The 19047-nt window shown below is 43.5% G+C and overlaps 1 protein-coding gene across 1 annotated transcript in view; it reads left to right on the top strand.

Moving 5' to 3' along the window:
• TNFAIP8 (TNF alpha induced protein 8) overlaps positions 1–19047 on the top strand; it is a 121827-nt gene that overhangs the window by 40564 nt on the left and 62216 nt on the right. The window lies entirely within an intron of this gene.

The raw sequence follows: 19047 nt of genomic DNA, 5'->3' as shown, positions 1-19047 counted from the left end.
GGGGGTGCAGATATCTCTCTGAGATAATTTCATTTCTTTTGATATAACCCAGAAGTGGAATTGCTTGATCATATAGTAGTTCTGATTTTCATTTTTTGAGGAACCTTCATACCGTTTTCTACAGTGGCTGCACCAATTTACATTCCCATCAGCAGTGCACAAGCCTTCCCTTTTCTCCATATCCTGTCAGCAGTATCTTGTCTTTCTGATGATAGCCATTCTGACAGGTGTGAGGTGATCTCTCATTGTGGTTTTGATTTGCAATTTCCTGATGATTAATGATATTGAGTACTTTTTTCATGTACCTGTTGGCTATTTAAATATCTTCTTTGGGAAAATGTTTATTCAATTCCTTTTCCCATTTAAAAATCAGATTATTGGGACTTCCCCTGTGGTCCAGTGGTTAAGACTTTGCGCTTCCACTTCAGGGGGTATGGGTTGAATCCCTGGTCGGGGAACTAAAATCCCATGTGCCATGCAGTATGCCCCCCACTAAAAGAGTCAGATTATTGTTTTTATTAAGTTATATGAGTTCCATATATATATATATGGATATCAACAAAACTTATCAGATATGTGGTTTGCAAATATTTTCTTCCATTCCATAGATTGCCTTTTCATTTTTCTTGATCGTTTCTGTTGCCTTGCAGAAGCTTTTTAGTTTGATGTAGTCCCACTTGTTTATCTTTGCTTTCCTTGCTTGCGCTTTTGGTGTCATACCCATGAGATCATTGTTACGGCCAATGTTAAGGAGTTTTACGCTGTGTTTAGTTTTAAATCTTACATTTAATCCATTCTGTGAGTGGTGTCAGATAGGGATCCAGTTTCATTCTTTTGCATGTGACTATCCAGTTTCCAGCACCATTTATTGAAGAGACTATCTTTTCCCCATTGAATATTCTTGGCTCTCTTGTCAAATATTAGTTGACTATATATGCATGGGTTTATTTCTGGGCTGTCTATTCTGTTCCATTGATCTATGTGTCTGTTTTTATGCCACTATCATACTGTTTTGATTACTACAGCTTTGTAATATATTTTGAAACCAGGAAGTGTGATGCCTCCAGCTTTGTCTTCTTTCTCAGGACTGCTTTGGCAATTTGGGTTTTTTTTGTGGTTGCATATGAATTTTAGGACTGTTTTTTTCCTATTTCTGTAAAAAATGCCCCTGCAATCTTTATAGGGATTGCATTGAATCTATAGATGGCTTGGGGTAATATGGAAATTTTAATAAATTTAATTCTTCCATTCTATGAGTGCAGGATATCTTGCCATTTATTTGCATCTTCTTCAGGTTCTTTCATCAGTGACTTATAGTTTTTAGTGTAAAGTTCTCTCACCTCTTTGGTTAAGTTTATTCCTAAGTATTTTAATTTTTGATGATACTATAAACATTTTCTTAATTTCTATTTTGTATAGTTCATGGTTAGTGTTTAGAAATGCAACTGATTTTTGCGTATTGACTATGTATCCTGCAACCTTACTGAGTTTATTAGTTCTAACAGTCTTTAGGTGGAATCTTTAGAATCTTCTGTATATAAGATCATGTCATCTACAGAGACATGTATGCTTCTTTTAAAGAAGATTAGAGATTGTATATTACGAAGCAGCCCTACGATGGGGTGGTTTTAGTTGGTACAAATAAACAGAACGTGATCCTTGTGCTTAAGAAGTTCATACTCTGGGGAGACAAAGCTAAAGCACATGAAACATTTTCATGCATCTAGCTTGGCTGATTCATTTATTCAACAAATACTTGAGTGCTTACTATGTGCCAGGTATTTGTGTATTAGGTTGGAGTTAAGGGCAAAATCAAGTTACATTTTCTACACTGTAGAATAATAATTACTCCACACTGTTGAATAATTTGTTCAAATGCAATTAGCCTACAATACAGTAGTGGCAATTGTAGCATAGTGGTTATGAATGGCCTGTGTTTGTTTTGTTCACCCATGGATCTCCAGCAAGTGGGACAGGATCTATCTCATAGTAACCATTTAGTAACAGCTGTGGACTGAATTAATACTCATAGCAATAGTCCATGCCCTTTGGGAACTTACAAACTAGTGGTAAAGCAGTTTTTCTCAGGAGATATGTCCTCTACAATTTTTTTTTCCTTTTTCTCTCTCATGAACACAAATAGGTTTCTTTGACAAATAAGTGGTGCTCTATTATGTGGGACTTCTCATTTTCATTCCTCAAGAGGGGTGCTAGATATAGCACATAACATTTACTAAACTCATTTGAACATTAATGTGTATGGTCCTGGCATCTTTGGGAGAGGTGGATTTGGCCATAAAAGTCCCAGGAAATCTGGAGAAGGAACATGCCAGGAGTACAGGGAACTTTATCTCTTAGACTCACTGATCTATCTCTAGCGCCAAAAACAATGCTTGGCACTGCTTAATAAATTTGGGGGGAGGAAGGGGAGCACCCCAGATTCAAAGATGAGAGGTCTCAGTAGGGTAGTTTTGCCTTAGACAATTTTTAACATCTATCTATCTATCTGTCTATCTATCTATCTATCTATCTAACTATCTATGAATAAATAAACGCAATAAAGGACTCAAAGTGAGCGACATGGGTCTTGATTCAGACATGGAGAATGGGACTCTCAGATCCAGGTCACAGAGGTTAGTGTGAGCAGAGAGTGTTTGGGGGAGGTAGTGGAAGTTGGTCTGACTAGAGTTTTGAGGTTGTGTAGTGGGAAATAGGAGAATTCTGGATGGCAGGAGCCTTCAGAGGTGTGCAGAAGAGTTGGGAGCATCACAAAGAGGGAACTCTTGCAGATTTTTTAGCAGAAGAGGGACAACTTGAAAGCAGAACTAAAAGAAGATTTGACATCTGTGTGCAAGATGGGTTGCAGTTATGTGAGCTGTTTTGAGCCAGAGGCACTTGCAAATCCAAGAGTGAGAAATGAGAGAATCTGAGCAAGGACAATACAGCATTAGGGAGAGACTTCAAAGAAGAATCAGTAAAGCATGGTGATTGTGAGGAGTCAAAGCTGAACTCCAGGATTAATTTTGGGCAAGTTCAAAGACATACACAGTGTCCTGTGGTCTTGTTGATGGAGTCTGGGATGAAACTAGATATCACACATCCTCTCTATATCTGGGAAACTTTCTCCTAACCTAGCATTTCCAACCCAAATCATTGAGAACTTCAAACACTTTTAATGGGTGGTGTTCAAGTCATTGCTTTTGGTTCTTTTTGGAGAACCAGGGGAGGCAGCATTTTGTGGTGGTTAAGACCATGGGCTTTGGTGCCAGAGAGAAATGGGTCCAAGTCCTGGCTTTACCTTGGATAAGTTTCTTAAAATGCATAAGCCTCAATAACCTTATGTACCAAATGGGGATAGTACTGACATCTCCTTTACAACTGTACACATTGTTAACACTCAGTATACAAATTGCTGGTTAGTGTCCTTCCTGAACTGGGAGAAGAATCACTATAATGTTTGTATGCATATGTCTACTTGCGTTTTTCCAAATTAAAGAAGAGCAGTCAATCTGTTAGCACAGCCAGTAGGTTGGCACATGGTTGATGGGAAAGCCACAGCCAGAGACCAGGCAGTTAGGGGAATAGTGCCCTCCGGGGCAGTGCCATGCCATTCTCTGCAAAAATTGGAACTAAGCCCAGTGTTGTGGAACATACTGAGGCTGGCAGAGGACACAGAGGTGTAAGGGGAGGAGGGAAGAATTTGGGCTGTTCATGGCCTTGGAGTTTTTGCACAGGACTCAAACTTTGCTGTCAGCTCCAGGTAGGTCCCTGGTAATGTCATTTACTGCAAAGATGAGCCCCCCCGAGGAAGGGCTTGATTTCAGTTCCCCTGTGGGTTCTCTGAGTGTCTTTCCAGCCCACAGATGGTTTGTTTGCTTGTTTATTATTTTTAATGAACTCAGCATTTCTCCAAGGCTGGTTTACTGGTGCTCATTAAAGAGATGGCAGCTCCAAAGTTTCTTCATTGTACAGCTGGCGTTGTTATCCTGTGAGGACATAGTCCTGTTTTTCCTATCTGTGAAGCTTTGTTTCTAAATCACCCCAACTGCGGAGTATTGGCAGATACAGTGTTAAGATTCAAGTAAATGTTTATGCTCTAGTTCCTGTCCAATCAAAAGGAAAAAGAAGTTGGCAGATCAGAGTTACAGTTAACCTTTTTCCATTTCCTCTACCTTTTTTTGGTTTACTGTAATTATGTAGATTCTAATACCAAGATAAGAATACTCTAATTTGGAGGAACATAATGCATTTTTGTGTTGCCTTAAATTGATTCAGGGACTTCCTTGATATCATTGATACACTCTAGGGCAGAGATTCTCACACTAGGCTGCATATTTTAGAATCTCCTGGCTTTCAAAAATTCAGATACCCAGCACCTAGCCCAAATGAATTAAATCAAAATCTTGGGAGGTAGGGGAGGGTAGGATAGGGTGAGACTTGGAATCAGTATTTTTCAAAAGTCCTCAAGTCCTTCCAGTGTGTAGCCAAGAACCAGTGCTTTAGAACAGTGGTTCTCAACCAGGAGCAATTTTGCCCTCAACCTCCAGGGGACATTTAGCAATGTCTGGAGACTCTTTTGGTTGTCACAACTAGGGGAGGGGTGTCCTACTGGCATCTACTGGGTAGAAATCGGAGATGCAGCTAAACAACCTGTGGTGGAGCAATTCACAGGACAGCTCCACCATAACAAATAATCCCTGGGCTCTAAATGTCAATAGTACTGAGGTTGGGAGACAGTGCTCTAGAATAAACAGGCCTAAGAAATGAGATGTGCCAGAGCAATGTATATACCCATTGTGAGGAAAGCATAGCACGTAGAAATTTACATTTTTGGCCTCCCAGCAAGATGAGGGGAGGGAAGTGCCTTAGTAAATGCCTCTACCTCTTCAGTCTTCTGTGTCTGCCATCACAGGGGTCTGATAATGTGGTCCTGGCCTGTCCTTGTAGCTGGTGCATCTCCTGGTTCTGATTTTTTAGACAGACTGTCTTCCTGTGGTTCCATAAGTTTATTGCACTGGAATGACTTGGAATTTAACCTATGTAAGTTAGCCAAAATAAATAATTTTTAAATAAGCTTTTTTTTAAAAAAAAATAATTTATTTATTTATTTTTGGCTGCTTTGGGTCTTCGTTGATGAGCGCGGGCTTTCTCTAGTTGCGATGAGCAGGGGCTACTCTTCGTTGCGGTGCGTGGGCTTCTCACTGCGGTGGCTTCTCTTATTGTGGAGCACAGGCTCTAGGCACGCGGGCTTCAGTAGTTGTGGCATTTGGGCTCAGTGGTTGTGGCTCGCGGGCTCTACAGCGCAGGTTCTGTAGCTGTGGCACACGGGCTTAGTTGCTCCGCAACATGTGGGATCTTCTTGGACCAGGGCTCAAACCCGTGTCCCCTGCATTGGCAGGTGGATTCTTAACCACTGTGCCACCAGAGGAGTCCCTAAATAAGCTTTTGAGATGCTTGTTTTTTTAAACAAAGTTTTCTAAAATTAAGGAGTGAACCATTTGAAAGTGATTATATATGGGCTATAAGAAATATGATTTTATGTGCTGTAGAGCGTTCTTTCTCTTCTTTTGATTGGGTAAGAGAAGGCTAGGAAAGCCATTTTTAATTTAACTGCAGTATAGTTTTCTTTAATTTTGAGACATTCAGGAGTACTTTTATAGCAGGTTCTTTAACCTACATTTATTATATTGTGTAATTAATTTAATGAACTTTATCTCCCTCTGACACACCCAGTTTTCCAGAGTGTAACACACATAAAAGATATTTGCCATAAACAAGTTGTCTTTTCCTGGGTACACTTGTCAAATTTCATTGATGTGGTGAAATTTAATGTTAGATATAAACATAACCTATTGAATATACTCAAAACTGTTTGTGTTTCCAAAAACCTATGAAAGTAGATGGCTAAAGCTCTTGAAGTTGCTCGGAATTCATTGATCGTTATGCAAGTGGCTGATTACCAATTTTTCAAAAAAAATTTTTCCTTTAAAGAGATTTTAAGCAGTACTTTTAATCCTCTACATCAACCTTTTGTACTAGAATTAAATTCATGTATATGAATCTGGGGTTATATCTATAATAGTTTTTCAGTTTTTTCCTTTTTGGGTGGGGTGCACCCTTTGACTCCAATGTAATGCAGTTTATTCATTCAGTAAATATTTCAGGGCCTACTATGAGCATTTTGCATTAATTAAAATAATGGCTTTAAAATTGTTTTACTCTAGTTTAGTGTGATTTGAGGCACTTTGCCAATACTCTTTTGTGCTGGGTCCCTTTTACACCTAGTGGTTGGAATGTTTTAAATTAAGACTAGAAGAATAACAGCTCATGTAATATTTGGCATGAATATTCCAAACTTCTCTGTTGGGATAACGTATCCCAGTCTTCACTGAGTTTTAACAATGACTCCATAATCCAAGGGTTACTTTAATTTTAATCTAAGCCTGTTGTTTTGTAGCTGTGCTTTTAAATTAATTTATAATTGCATTTTAAAAATTTCTCTTTGGGTATATAAACATTTGGTTTTCTCTTTTGACTTTGGAGCTTTGTTGAATGAAGTTTGCCGAAAATTAATCCAAATTTATGATGTAGAACTTACTGAAAACTTGACTGCCATGAGAACCATCACAAGGTGTGCTTAATAACAGGTGTGCTTAATAGTAAATGGTCAGTATTCTGCTGAGACTCTCAGTGTGCATATGTAGGGTGTGTGTGTGTGTATGTGTGTTGGGGGAGGGTGGGAGCTCTTCTCTACTGCGATTGGGGGACAGGATGGAGAGGAGAAGAATTAAATTAATGCTTAAGAATTAAATGGATCAAGCCCAAACCTAGAAGTAGAAATCACCCAGAGACATTCTGGTTTCTTGGAAATGAGGGTTATTGTGGGTAATCTGTATATCTGTGGGTGTAACTTTTACTGCAGTATGCTTGTCTATACCTTCATCATATTAAAGAACAGCTGGGTTGATTGGTAGCCCCTGTCTAGATAGTTTCTAGAATGGGGACCTATTTTTCAGCACATGTAAAAAGAACAGATTTGGTTTGGGGCATATGGGATTACTAAGAGTGGAGAAAGAGTTAATTGTTTCCCAATGTTTGAAAGACATAGAAGAGGGATTAGACATGTTCTTTGTATCCAGAAGGTATGGAACCAGAGCCAGTGGATTGAAATACAGGAAAATAGATTCTGTCTCAGCTCAAGGAGTATCCAAAGAGATCATAAACCGTAGAGTTGTGAGGAGTTGTGAGGAGTAGGGTGGATGGAGTGAAGAGGTGTAGAAATTACCTTTCAGTGGAGGTTGTCAGGAAGACCATGAATGGGAAAGCACACAGGGGATTTGGCAGTGGACTAATAGTGGACACTGGACAAGATGATCTTTATGTTCCATTCCTGTCTAGCCATTCTGTGATTTTTAGGGCATATTACCTCCCCTGAGCAATGAAAAATGAAGACACCTGGCATTTGAAAGAGAATTACAGTTTCATTAGTTTAGGGTCCTTAATGGCTTTTCCTCTCCAACTTCTGCAAGTCCTCCTGCAACTATACCCCCTCTTCTATAACATCCTTTTCTTTCTCCGTGTGGGAACATCCTCATCAATATCAGAACATGTCTTTTTGTCACTCATCTTAAAAAGCAAATGATGCAGAGAAGAATGCACTTGTGCAAAAAATGTCAGCACATTGAGACTCAGAGAGAAAAAATAAAACAAAAACAAATGAAAAAGAAACTTCCTAAATCCAAAGTAGCCTTCCAGCTCTCACCTTGCTTCTCTGCTCTTAGGTCCAGTGGAACTTTCCCAAGGACATATCTCTGCATGTGATCTCCCCTTCTCACTGCCCTCCTCACCCCTCACCTCCTCCAAAGCCATTCCTGTCAAGGTCACCAGGGACCTCTATTTTAATGAACCCCGTAGCCACTTCTCCATCCTCATTGCCCTGAGCCTCCACAAGATTCAGCATCGTTCATCCCTCCCTCCTCTTGAAACAGTTTCTTGACTTGGCTTCCAGGGCGTCACACCCACCCTTTCTTCTATCTTCTTAATTCCTCTTTCTGAGGGCCTCTGCCATCTCCATACACTCTGGACAGTGTTTCTTTACCTGACTTGGGTAAAAAATTGAGAGAGAGGCCAGGTCTCACTCAAGTCTAATTAATTCAGAATCTCTGGGGAAGACTCGTGGGCATCAGTTTTTAAATTAAAAAAAATTTTTTTTTATTGAAATGTAGTTGATTTACAGTGCTGTGTTGGTTTCTGGTGTACAGCAAAGTGATTATAGGTTATTACAATATATTGAGTATAGCTCCCTGTGCTATACAATAGGCCCTTGTTGGTTATCTATTTTATAGATGATAGTAGTATGTATATTTTAATCCAAAACTCCTAATTTATCCCTCTCCCCTTTCCCCTTTGGTAACCATGCATTTATTTTCTATATCTGTGTGTCTATTTCTGCTTTGTAAATAAGTTCTTTACGTCATTTTTTTAATATTCCACACATAAGCAATATCATATGATATTTGTCTTTGACTTACTTCACTTAGTGTGATAATCTCTAGGTCCATCCGTTTTGCTACAAATGGAATTATTTCATTCTTTCATTCTTTTTTATGGCCGAGTAATATTCTATTGTGTATCTGTACCATATTTTCTTTATCCATTCATCTGTCGATGGACCCTTAAGTTGCTTTCATGTCTTGGCTGTTGTAAATAGAGCTGCTGTGAACATTGAGGTGCCTGCATCTTTTCGAATTACAATTTTCTCCAGATATATGCTCAGGAATGGGATTGCTGGATCATATGGTAGCTCTCTTTTTAGTTTTTTAAGAAAACGCCATACTGTTCTCCATAGTGGCTGTACCAATTTACATTCCCACCAACAGTGTAGGAGGGTTCCTTTTTCTCCACATTTTGTTTTGCTTGTTTGTTTTTGTTTCTGTTGCCTGGCTATACTAACGTGCAGCCAGGATTGAGAATCCAGGTGATTTCATCTAGTCCCACGGAATAAATACCAAATTCTAGCTAATGACTCCCTAGTTAACGTATGTCACACATCTTCTCCGAACTCCAGACGTGGTGATTCTGTTGTCTCTTTTAAATTTCCTCTAGGAATAGAATTCTTGATTCCACCGCCACCCTTCTCCCCTCACCCAAACCTGCTCCTCTCCTGGGTTTGTCCTTCTCTGTCAACACATTTGTATACAGAGCTCTCAGGCGAAAACCTTTGGCGGCATCTTGATCCCTCATCATTTCACAGCTAGTCCAACAGCCAGTCCTGTTCGTTTCTCTTCCAAAGAATATCCCACATCTCACCACTTCTCCTGCTACCACCGTTTCTCATCTCAATGGCCTCAGTAGCCTCCTAACGCCCCCTGTGCTCTTGCCTCCCCCTTCAGCCACTTTTCATGTAGCCAGAGTGCTCTTAGCCATCAGACCGTGTCACTCCTTTGCTCTAACCCCCCCGTGCCTTCCCATCACGATCAATAAAGTCCACCCTCCTTACCCTGAGCTAGAGGGCTCCCTTGACCTGGCCTTGGCCTAACTCTCCAACCTCATCTCTTACCACCCCTGCTTCCTTCACTCCTCTTGGACCACATTGCCTTGCTGGCTCCTCAAGCTCTTCCAAGCTTGTTCCTACCTCAGAACCTTTGCACCTACCCTTCCCTCTGCCTGGAAGGCCCTTCCTCTTAGCTCGTTCCTTGGCTCTCTCCCTCACTCTTCAGATACCACGCCATCCAAAATGCTCCTCTCTCCCCAACACCCTCTCCCTTTCTTTTAGTTTATTTTTTCCTTCCACAGCATTTATCTCTGCTTGACATCCTGTTTTTCTGGCTGTTTCACTAGAACTTTTGTCACTGCTCTGTCCCCAGCACTGTAAGCAGTGCCCATACACAGTAGATGACCAGTAAATACTTTTGACTGAAAGACAGGATGCCACTTGTGTAACCTTGTGTTTTGTCACTTCTGTGGCCCTTGGCCCCTCTTCCAGACGCTGAGCAGACCACGCTGGCTTATGGCCAGGATCTCCTGCCAGGTTTATCTCAGAACCTTCTCTCTTCTGCTGCCTCCCATTTGGGCCCTGCCTGCTCACAGACGACTCCAGAAATATCAACGGGTGGGGAAGAAGTCAAGCAGCATCTGGCATTTAAATGGTGGGTGCATGGCCACCGTTCAGTTCCTTCTTGATGGCTCAGCACAAATCCCTACTGCTCCTGGTTTCTATATGCAGTCTTTTCCTTGACAATCCACCCTCCTGATTTCTTTCTTTTCTCTCTCTGTCCCTTCTCAGTCTCCTCTGCAGGCTCCTTCCTCTTCTTTGTCCATCCCTTAAATGTCAGTATTTCTTAGGGCTTTGTCTGGGTTCTCTGCCCTTCTTATTCCACTCTGTCCCTTCATGATCCCTTCCATTCCTAGGTCTTCAGAGTCTCTACATGGTAATGACTTCCAAAGTTATATTTCAAGCCTAAGCTAGCCTTGTCTGTCCAGTTGTAAAGTGTTTATCAATACTTGGCTATCTCATAGGCAACTCAAATTTGATGGGAAGTAAGCTGAACTTACTTTCTCTTTGAGTTTTCCCCTCAGTAGATGATCCAATTGACTATCCAGAAGCCTGGAAGGCATCTTCTTGTGTATCAATCAATTGCCAATATTATAAGTTCTCCCATTAAATAGCTGTAGAATCTGTACACTTCTTGTCACAGCCTACTGCCACTAACTAAGACCAGATCACCACCATCATCTCTTACCTAGATTCCCTTAAGGACAGTTGACATGCCACATGCCCCCCTACTCCCACCTCCATACCAGTCTGGCTCCCTGTGCTGCTCTTGGTCTTTATAAAATATAACATCCATCTGATTGTGTCATCCCCCGCTTAAGATACCTTATTAGAGTTTTGATAAAGTCTAAAATTTTAAATAGGACTTATAAGATCCTTAATAACCTGTTCTCAAACTGACTGTAGCTGTTAGAGTATCTTGGAAGTATCTGGTTCCTTCCCTTCCCCCTTCATACGCCATCCTACCTCCCCAGGGGCTACCATTGAGTAAGGCCTCAATAAATAGTGTTGAATGAATGTGGGAAGGCAGAGGCCCTGGACTGTAATTGTGAGTGTCCTCAAATTCTGATTTAACTTGTCTTAAAATTTCTAAGGTTTCCAGAATAAAAAAAATTCGGTTTTTGTGTACAGTCCCCTGTATACGTTTCCCTCAGCTCCGTGGCTTCCAGGGTTGTTAAGAACAGAACTAAAAGCAGTATGTGGGATTCTGCTGGCAAATCATTTCCAATCTGTGCTCTTTGAGTGGCCGTTAAGTGCTGAGCTTAGGAGGCTGCCAAACAGGACATGGGAACCAAACCGCATTTGTGAGCCAGTGGCCAGCAGGGAGGCACACTGGCTGAATGGGCCTCTGCGGTGAACGTTTTCAACTTGGGCCTGCATAAGCCGGCATCAGAATACCTGAGACTTGTTATGACTTGTCTGAATAGTTTATTACATTTTCAAACCTGTTTGGGAAGAAGGCTTACGCACAACAGATTGTTTGGGGCTTGCAGAGGAAATCTTATTTAAAAGAAATAGACAAAAATGTAATCATGTTTAACCTGTAATAATATAAGTGAGACTGTTGATCTCAGTTGTAATGAATCTAAAGAAGAACGGTAAAAGGCTTTTTCCTTAGAAGATCCAGTTTGGCATTTCAGACTTCAGCCCCAGGGCTGGGAGCTCCTGGGTGAGGTTTCCAAGTCTTCATCCTCTTCTATCTTCTAACTTCTTTAAAACGAGGATCCGAGGGGCCTAACAGTCAGTGCTGAGTCAGAGGGATCAGCGAGCAGCAAGAAAGGAATGACACACTTCCTGCCTCAAGTTCTAGGGAGGTTTTTTTGTTTGTTTGTTTTTCTGAAGATTCCCTAAAAAGACAGAAGATTGCCCTGGCCATCTCTTGATCAGCAGCCTTTATTATTTGGAGGAAATCTACCCTGCTATACCTTCTTGTTACTAACAGGTTTTTGAAAACCTTTTTCCCTTATTGCAAAAGCATCACATGGTAGTGTAGTGTATTTTATCTACTATAATTTGACAAAAAAATGAAAAATGAAAAAAAAGGTTACTCCTTAATTTCAGCACTGGGAAACAAACATTTTGTGAATATTACTCCAGGCTGTTTTGTGTATGCCTGTAGTTTTTCTCTACAAAAATTGTATAGTACTTAATATGATTTCTTTTATAAAAGGCTTTGTAGCCTTTGTGTAGAGTTCTCACGTTATTAATTACTCTACAAAATCATTTTTCAACGCTGTATTACATGCCATTGTATAGATATGCCATAATTCACTTAACCAGTCCCCTATTTGGACAGGTGAGCTGTTTTTAACCTTCACCATTGCCATAACACCACACAACACCCTTGCTCCTAGCGGCTATCCATACCTGTCTCTGTTTCATTGGATGTGTTCTTGGAAGTAGCTCAAAGGACACGTGGAGTTTGAAGGTTTTGATCTTTATTGCCACTTTGCCTTCCAGACATTTGTCCTGTTTTACATTCCCACCATATAATATAAACTTACCATGCCCTGTGTGGCCCTACCTATTCTGGCCTTTGCCCAACTCCCAGCTGCTTCTTCCCTGTGCTTTTCCAACACTACAGCCACACTGGCCCCCTTTCCACTCCTCTCCCTGGAGTGGGCCAAGCTTGTCTTGTCTCAGGCTGGAGCACCTGTTCCTCTTGCTGCTTTTCCTGCTCTTCTTCTAGCTCTTGACATATACCTCCGGTGCCACCTCTGCCAGAGTGGTCTCCATCGGAACCCCCTGTTCATGTCCATCCTCGCCCCTCTTGAAATCTGTCCTTTAGTTATTTATGTGTTTACTTGGCTGCCAGATCTCACTCCCATTGAATGTCAGTTCACGTGTTTTATTTCCCACCATGTGCCCAGCGCCTAAGTCAGTGCCTGGCATGCAGGAAGTACCAGGTAAATGCAGGTTAATTTTGTTGAATGAATGAAGAAATCTCCCTGTTGCCTAGGGAAGTACAGTGTAATGGGATGATGAGATGTATATAGCAATGGCTCTCCCTTGGGGCCAAACAGGCTAAATGTGGTAAAGGAGCTTTGAAGTTGCCTAGGAGACAGAGGAGTAGGAGGTAGCTGAAGGCATCATGACAGGCCTGCTGTGAGCGGAACCTTGGGAGGCTGGCAGTGTTGATGGTGGGAAGGACCCCAGAGGCCAAGGAAAGCGGGTGAGCAGGGGCCCGGAAGTAGAACAGTGCTGAGCCTGATGGGGGCAGGACTGGGGACCGCCTTAAATCCTGTACTGCCAGAGTGGACTCTGGTCCATGAGCAGCTGGGAAGCTGCACATTCCTCATCGGAGAGTGATGTCATAAAGTGAGGATGGGGAAGCCCTTTTTCAACTCAGTTCTAGGCACAGATAGTGACGTCTTGGTGCTAGAGCTGTGCTTTGAGAAGATGTGCCATGAGGGCAAGTGAGTGAAAGGAAGCAGGAAGTTGAGGCCAACGGCTGAGGCCTGAGGTAGGATAGGGCACTGGGGCTGGAGCAAGGGGGAGGCAGAGGGGCACTGCAAGGGTGGGGAAATGTGAGAACTTGGTGGCTGGCAGGGGGAGTGAGGTCCACGATGACACTGAGGTTTCAAGTCTGAGCGGCTGATGGGAAGATGGGATACGGAGCCCAGAAGAGAAGCTCTTTTGGGGTAAGGAGGCATATGAATTGAGTTTCAGCCCATCCTTTTGCTGTATCTTTTCTTACATATAAATTTATTTATTTATTGGCTGCGTTGGGTCTTCGTTGATGCGTGCGGGCTTTCTCTAGTTGCGGTGAGCAGGGGCTACTCTTGGTTGTGGTACACGGGCTTCTCGTTGTGGTGGCTTCTCTTGCTGTGGAACACGGGCTCTAGGTGCGCGGGCTTCAGTAGTTGGGGCATGCGGGCTCAGTAGTTGTGGCTCGCGAGCTCTAGAGCTCAGGCTCAGCAGTTGTGGCGCACGGGCTTAGTTGCTCCACGGCATGTGGGATCTCCCCGGACCAGGGCTCGAACCTGTGTCCCCTGCATTGGCAGGCGGATTCTTAACCCCTGCGCCATCAGGGAAGCCCTCCCTTTGCTGTATTAGTGAGCATTTTCCAGATTAAACTAGCCCACATGCTCTCCATTGTCCTGAAGGACCTTGGGTGACGAGAGGATAGAGGAGGGGAGACAGAAATGTATGACAGGATAGGAAACTCTGGGCTCCAGGGGCCCCTCCTCATCTGTAAGAGAGGACTGCTTAGTGGGAAGGGAAGATGGGGCTCCGACATCTCTCCAGGAGGTGAGAGGTGGTTTGCTGGCAGTGTCTGCTCCTCAGTCACCACATGGAAGAAGCTTGTTTGATGTCAGCTAGTCGTTGGGTAAATTTGTTCAGCTGTAAATGGAGGAGGATGGGGTGGAAGACAAGTGCTGATGGTGGGTGCCTGAGCAGGGCGGCTCTGAGTACAAATGGGATGAGGCCCAGAACTGGGTGACACAATCATCCTTCCCCTGCAAATGGACAAAACTGGTGTGTGTGGGCTTCCCTGGTGGTGCAGTGGTTGAGAATCCACCTGCCAATGCAGGGGACACGGGTTCGTGCCCAGGTCCGGGAAGATCCCACATGCCGCGGAGCAGCTGGGCCCGTGAGCCATGGCTGCTGAGCCTGCGCGTCCGGAGCCTGTGCTCTGCAACGGGAGAGGCCACAGCAGTGAGAGGCCCGCGTAATGCAAAACAAACAAACAAACAAACAAAACTGGTGTGTGTGTTTCCTGGGGCAAAAATCAAGGAGAAACTTTACTCAAGACATGCTGTAATTTCTAATGGCTCTCTAAATTGAAACACTTCTCAAAGTTGTTGTTGTTTTTTTAAATTTAGCTTTCCATATAGCCACATGGGTAAAACTACAACATGAAACAGCTCTCTGTCTTCTAAAGGAGAATGGAGAGTAGAACTGCTTTGATGGTCTTCTCTGGAAAGTTGTCTTTTCAAGAAAATAACCTTCTGCCACCTTGAAAGCAAAGGGTTTAACAGAATGCAAGTGAGAACGGTGGAAGCACAGATGGAAAGACAGCAGAACTTGGTGAATGAGAGACCATCCAAACCAAGAGAGGAATCAGTGATGACTGGCTGACAGGGTGATGATGGGATCCACAGAGGTTAAAAGAGGGAGGGAAATGATCAGGTTTGGCCATGGAAGGAGGATGAGGAGTTCAGCTTGGGAAGTATGCATTGTATATTAACTAGAAATTCTAGAAATTTATAGAGAAATTAACTCTACCATTGGAGAGTTTTTCTTGGCAAATTTAGAGTTTAATTAGTTTAGTATTTTATTACAAGGGATCACGTTCAGTTTCACACGAAGGTTTGCAATGGAAGAATGCTATAAAATGTCAGGACTCTGTTTATATTCAGCTCATCAGAAGATAAACCACATTCAAGTGCAACAGGTGCTCGGTGTTTCTGTGCTCTGTAAAGGCTGATTTAGTGTTTTCATTGGTGGTGCGAGCGTGAAGAGAGATTGGAGCCTGCATCATAGGAAGACAGACATAAATGCTCCTTCTAGAGTCCTAAGATCTGGCTCTGGCCACCACTGCACTGCTAACCAGCCAAGCGGTTATTTATTTATTTACTCATTTGTTTGCTTGCTTCTAAGTAACATTTTATAAAATTTATCCTTAAAACCTACAAACACGTGATAGAAAAGTCTGCCATCCCACACTTACATTCTATGCAGCCCATCTAGGAGGAGGCTGCAAAATGCAGTCAATGTGAGGATGGACTTGAGAAATCTCCACCCCCGCCCTGTCTCTGAAGCCAGGGCTGGCCCCCAGCAGCTCCCGTTCCCACTGTTGAACTCACTGCTCTGCCCAACCTTGAAAGGTGGGTGGCCAGCTGTTCTCTTTATTTTCCAGACAGTCCCCTATTTGTGTTTTCTGTCTGGTGAACCAAGGACAATTTCGTGATATGATATGAAGAGAAAAAAGCCAACAGATTTGGAATGAGATCCTTATGTCCCTATCTTGGCATTGCACTGAGCGGGTATGTTAAATTTATGGAGCTTAGTTTCCTTGCCTGTAACCCGGGAATAATGGTGCCCACCTCCCAGGGTTTCGGTGAGGGCTGAGCGAATGTAGGGAAATCATGCACGCTGCTTGGCATCTAGTGGGATTTCCCGACCCTGGTCCAGGCAGGAACTGTGTGCTTCTATGCTGGCACAAGCCCTTTTGGGTGAGAGAGGGTGAGTCTGACCATCCGCTGCCTCTGTGATAACATCCAGAAAACGCTTCTGGAGCACCTTACCAGTCTCAGGCACTGAGTCCCCTGGAGTAATTCCCCTTTAGAGTGCCTTCCTCCCTTGCCAATGACTCCTTCCTCCTTGAAGAAGAGCAGATGGGCAAAGGAAGCAAGTTGAATCAAGGAGGAGACCCTGCTCAGTTCTCTGGTTTTAGGGAGGCCATTGAGAGGGTTGACGTGGCTGGGAGAAGGCCAGAAAGGAGGGTCCAGATAGGACTGATGGGGAAAGGGGAGGGTCGAAAGGAAAGAAAACAGCACTGCTCTTGGCAGTCACTAGATCATGCACCAGGGGCTGGAGAGCACATGGGAATGCCAAAGCATAAAGATCAAGGTGTTTTGCAGACATTTCCAGTTCTGACCCAGAGACTATAGAATCTGTTGAAATAAGTGAAATGCAAATGTTCATGCAGCCATGAGGATGTGGGTGGCCATAGAGGAAATGTTTTTCCTGGGGTGTGTAATAAGCAGTCAGTGAAACTAGGCCAGAGAGAGAGCATGTGTTCTGGAGGTCACCCTGGGTCTCATGGCTTAGATCTCATGGCTTCTCTTCTCAGCCCTGCCCCAACTTGCAGGGCCCTGTTGAATATGCTGCTTCACCTCTTTGAAATTGCGCTTGCCACCGGGGTGTGGAGACAGTGGATTGAAGTGATAGTGCCTTGCTCTGAGATGCCTAGATAATGCGGAGGGCACGCACACTCAGAAGCAGAATCTGGTTTTCTAAAAGCCACCGTCACGTGCTTGCTTGCAGATAGCTGGAGAAGAAATACCACATAAGACGCACTCAGACTTCCCTAACGATGGCTTATTTAGTGTCGCTGCCAAGCTCTGGAGTGCCTCTATCACCAGCAATGCCAGTTGCACTCCCGGGGGTGTTGGGGTGCTGAGCGGTACCTTGCTTCAGCTGCAGAGCTGAGTTCACCAGAAAGAGAGAGAGCCATGCGTTCTCCTGAGCACCAATCACCTTTGTAAGGCTGGTCCGGACAGAGACCTCGGCCACTAGGCCATCACGCAGGGTTTCTAGGGATGGAAGTTCCAGTTGCCTCCTGTCTCCCTGTCTCAGGGCACGGATGATGCTTCTGCACTGGGCAACTGTCACAACTGTTGATCCTTAGATCTGTCAGGAACGTCCTAATTGCAAGTCCTAGGGAAGCATAGGAGAGCTGTATCTCCAAAGGCAAAGGTATCTCCAGAGCTGTATCTCCTTTGTATCTCCAAAGGCAACTGAAGTGAGTTAGATACCTTGTTAGATAAGGCTATTCTGTGAGTTTTGGGTGCTCCACAATCTCCCTGATCTTTAGCCTCTGTCTATGATTCTTCTTTCTTTCCAAATGAAGGATGAGCAGAATTTAAAATTACAACTGCTGGGACTGCTTTAAACGGCAAACTTTGAATAGCTCTGAATACGTAAGACCTCGGCATTCTGGTCTCAAGTAAGAGAGGAAGGAGGGATGTCTTAAGGACATGACCTCCTGCCTGATCTGTAGCCCAACCAGATGTGTTGCTTTTCTTTGGCCGCACCGCGTGGCTTGCAGAATCTTAGTTCCCCGGCCAGGGATCGAACCCGGGCTCCAGCAGTGAAAGTGCCAAGTCCTAACCACTGAACTGCCAGGGGATTCCCTAGATTTGTTGCTTTTTATTCTCCCGTTGTTGGAGTGCTCTCTCCAAAATCAAGAATTGGTTCTCCTGGGTACGGAGGTGCCCAACTGATACATGAGACTCTAATGCTTGCAGCCTTCTCTGCCCTTGTCTCTCCCAGGCAGGACTTCCGACTGTGTCTGGAGCATGTGTGAGGGCTGTGCTGCCATGTTGGCAGTTGTTTTCTGTGATGCTGTGCACCTCTCCCTCCTGCCTTCCCTTCCTGCAGCTTCACTGTGCTGCTCTATTCACAGCAGTGGACAGAGTGGCTCCTGGTAGCCACCTAGCCATGCAGCTACCCCCGAGACCACATTTTAAGGAAATGTGAGACCCTGCTTCCTCTGTTTAGAGAAAACATTTCTGCTCTTTACATTTTGTAACTTACCCTTGGAATTGCCAGTGTACCGGGGTTTGAGAGGTCTTTCTGATTTGGAGTCCTTCGCTTCCAGGTGGAGTTTTCTCTTGGAATCTTCTTTGACCCTTAGTCCCTAATGAAGTTGTCATAGCATCAAGGGGCCAGTCAGAATTTGGGGAGGTAACACAAAGGAACACAAAAGGGAGGTTTCTAAGGTATAAACTTCAAACCTCTGTGAGTTAGTCACATGATAATGCTGGCTGAAGGAAATGAGAAAAGCGTAATATGTTTGTCAGTTGGTGTTGATTTGGTATTTCTTTCAGCCTCCTCCCTGATTTAGTGGTAGGCATTTGATTTTTATTTATTTGTTTATTTTTTTGCTGGGCAGCTTGCGGGATCTTAGTTCCCTGACCAGGGGCCATGACAGTGAAAGTGCTCAGTCCTAACCACTAGACCGCCAGGGAATTCCCTATAGGCATTTCATTTTATTTCAGGTCAACAATAATGCTTATTGCTATTTGAGCATTTGCTGTGAATCGGGCAATATGTTATTTGCTTCACATGGTTCTCTTTACATCTTGATAGCAATTCTACGAGGTAGATGATGTTATTCTCATTTGACAGAGAACAAAATTGTTCCGAGAAGTGAAGTAACTTGCAAGTCTACAAAACCAGGAAGTGGCGCGGCAGGTATTTGAACCTGACCTAGCAGACTCCAGAGCATTTGTCCATTGCATTCCACTTGGGATCTTTTTTGC

The sequence above is a fragment of the Neophocaena asiaeorientalis genome, unplaced genomic scaffold (assembly GCF_003031525.2).
Source record: "Neophocaena asiaeorientalis asiaeorientalis breed wild unplaced genomic scaffold, Neophocaena_asiaeorientalis_V1.1 scaffold26, whole genome shotgun sequence".
Classification (NCBI taxonomy): Eukaryota; Metazoa; Chordata; class Mammalia; order Artiodactyla; family Phocoenidae; genus Neophocaena; species Neophocaena asiaeorientalis.
The sequence above is the reverse complement of the archived record's forward strand: the minus strand, read 5'-3'. Positions and strand labels throughout refer to the sequence as shown.